Here is a 3,106-nt window from a genome sequence, read left to right on the forward strand (position 1 = left end):
TACTAAGACGATCAAGCTTAGTCAACCTTGACAATTCCTTTGTCCAGTTCCTATATCCAGACTTGCCTACAATCACCACTTGCTAAGTGTAAGTCTTATTCAGATTTTTCCAAAATATTTTTATGACACTCCCAGTTCCATTTTCCCGGACCAGCTTGTCCATTACCTTGAAAATCTTAGAATCCGTCTAAGCATTCTCAACAGACGTTCCATTCGAATGTAAGTCTCCGTACTCACATTCCAGCATCGGTGCCTTGGCCATTAGTCCTTAGGCTCTTCCATGGACGACTTGTCCAATTCAGTTTTTTCGATTTCCTGACTCTTTCAGGTTATCTCTTAGCAATCCATCAATTGCCTTAGCCAGTTCATTGAGATTCCATCTCAATCCTCGGACCACCTGTTCAACTCTGTTTCCGTTTACAACATTCAGCTCATCCACTCGGTTATTCTGCCTTGAACCTTTCTGATGAAGTCTTCCTTCCAAATTCAGTTATGGACGTCTTGTCCATACAAAGTTAAACTCGTCAGCTCCTTGGCTCAATATCCGACATCATTGTCCTTGACAGTTCCTTGTCTTACTTAGACTTTTCCGAAGCATCCTTGGCTTTCTTGAGCCACTTGATTCAATCCTAACTCCAATCAGCTTATTATCCTTAAGCTTCAAAATACACTTCGTCAATCTTTCCCGTTCTTCACTTCAGTATCTGGATCCATTGACTTAAATAAACCTCTCGGTTGTTTCCAACACTTAGAAAAATTTATTCGATAACTCTCTCGAGTAATCCAAAAGACCTTAAGCAATCCGGTCATTCTCCAAATGATCTTAACTCAGACTTCATTCAACGAATCCAATCATTCATCAATGATCTTATCTGCGGTTTCTTTCCAGTTAGACTTCTAACTTACATTTGCCCATTCAAACTGTAAGTCTGACTTGATCACTCCCAAGATCAAGTCTCTCGTCAGTTCTCCAATGCTCGCGCTTAGCATTTTTCACATCCTTTCGGTCTAGACAAATCTTGAATAATCCTTCCAACTCTGTCCTAGAACCGTAATCGCTCTGATACCACTTGAAAGGCCCCGACCTGGTTTTCCTTACCGCCAGTATGACCCCAGTTCGCTTCCCTCGACCAAACATGATCGATACCCGATTTTTCTCTAATTTACGATTTTATCCCAGTTTTCCTCTATGAGGTTCAGTTCAGTACACATGATTCGCTAAGTCTAATCCAGCAACTTAGTAGTCTACTAATTTTCGCAGCATGATAAATATGTACCTTAATGCCTCGGTGCTTCGTTGTGTGACAATCCATCCATACACTCCTTCCTTGCTGTCTACATGCTTTCCCGTCCTTCCTTATCTAACCAGTAGCTTGATGAGACACTTAACCGAATCCCCTTGTTTCTTAGTCACTCAGCCAACCATCCCCACGTGACCCTAGTAACAAGGCGAGACGGCTTGGTCTCCAACTAGCCATCCAGAACAGACAGGACAATACGCTAGCTATGCTTAGAGAAATAGCTATGCCTCCGGCCATCTCTCTCTCTTTCCGATCAATTTTTCCTCTCTCTCGGCTCTCTCCCTCCTCTTATCTGTCCAGAACCGTGTAGAGAAAAAATGTCCTTCCATTTCCGCGGAAATCAGATTAAAAGGAGTTTGCGGTTACTTCTTGGCCTTAACCATCCAAGCCAGTTATTACCCGCTCTCCATCCATTCGGAAATCACCTTTTTCCCGTTCCATAACTGCTCCCGGACAGTTTTAACATAACTCCCGACAGTTCCATTATTTCCCCGTCAGATATAAATATCCCAGCGAGCCAACTGCTTTATAACTGCCGTAGCAGTTCCAAGACTCAATTGTCCTTGTCAGTTAGTATCCGGTAACCGCTCAGTAACCGTTCAGGTAACTGTTCCGGAACTGCTCAGTAACCGTTCAGGTAACCGTTCCGGAACTGCTTAGTAACCGTTCCGGTAACCGCCAGTAACTGTTCCCTCCATTTTCCTTGGCTAATCAGTTTATGTTTAGCTCTGTATTCGTTCCTGCCAGAACGTATATTAATCAGTCCGTTGGCCGACTAACTACTCTCAAGAGACAAGTCCAACTGCCTTGTCTGAATCCGACCAGCTTAGTCCGACAAGCTCAACTGCTAAGTCCAGACCCACAGTAGATTCTTAATCCGGCCAATACAATCCAGATGACATGTTGCACATGCCTTGTTCGTCTGATCAGTCCAACTAACACTCGACTTTGGACTGATCCAGCTCAGACTGCGGGACGGGGATGCTACACATAGCCCCCGCGAAAGTGCGGAGCCGGGTATGTTATTGATGCATTGTTTAGTCGGGATTTTTTTTTTATTTTAACTTTTATTTTTCTGTGTTGTATATATAATTTATATTATAATAGATTGATTAAGTTGATATAAAAATAACCGGTGATTTTTTACGTGTTCATATTTCATATCTTATGTGTGGATGTCTAAAAGAGTTTCCGATTTATCTTCATGAATTCGACATCTAGCAACATTTTTCCCATGAATATGTCGGACAGAGACCGACATCCGATGAAATTCAACATCTGATACGCTGACTAATTGTCATCCTCATTAGCTATCCAGTAAATATGCAAGATGTGCAAGTATAAGAAAATAATTATCTACCACAGTTTAGAAACCCCAAACAATAGTGAGACTTTTTATTAGACATAGAGAAAGAGAATATACATAACCCTATAAATATGGTCAAGATGAGATCTTTTAACATAAATAAAAAATAAATCTCCATGAGCTCCTCTCAGGTCTATGCAAACTCTCTTAGTCTGTCCAAGAAGCTGTGTTTCTTTTTCATTGGTTGTTCCTATAGTTGTCGGCTGTGTAAACGATTTGTTCACCTCCTCCTTGAAACTACCAATGTGTTCTAATTCGGATTTGAAGTCTGGGAAATTAGTGAATCCCTCCATGGCGTACATGTCTTAGTGGACAACTTCGGAAAGTAGAACAAACAACAAAGAAAAGTTATATTAATCAAGTTTTCAGTAAGACTATGAAATTCTATCAATTTAAAGAGTTTCAATGATACGCGACACTGAATAGAGCGGTTTAGAGT

This window comes from Brassica oleracea, chromosome C9, assembly GCF_000695525.1.
Source record: "Brassica oleracea var. oleracea cultivar TO1000 chromosome C9, BOL, whole genome shotgun sequence".
Classification (NCBI taxonomy): Eukaryota; Viridiplantae; Streptophyta; class Magnoliopsida; order Brassicales; family Brassicaceae; genus Brassica; species Brassica oleracea.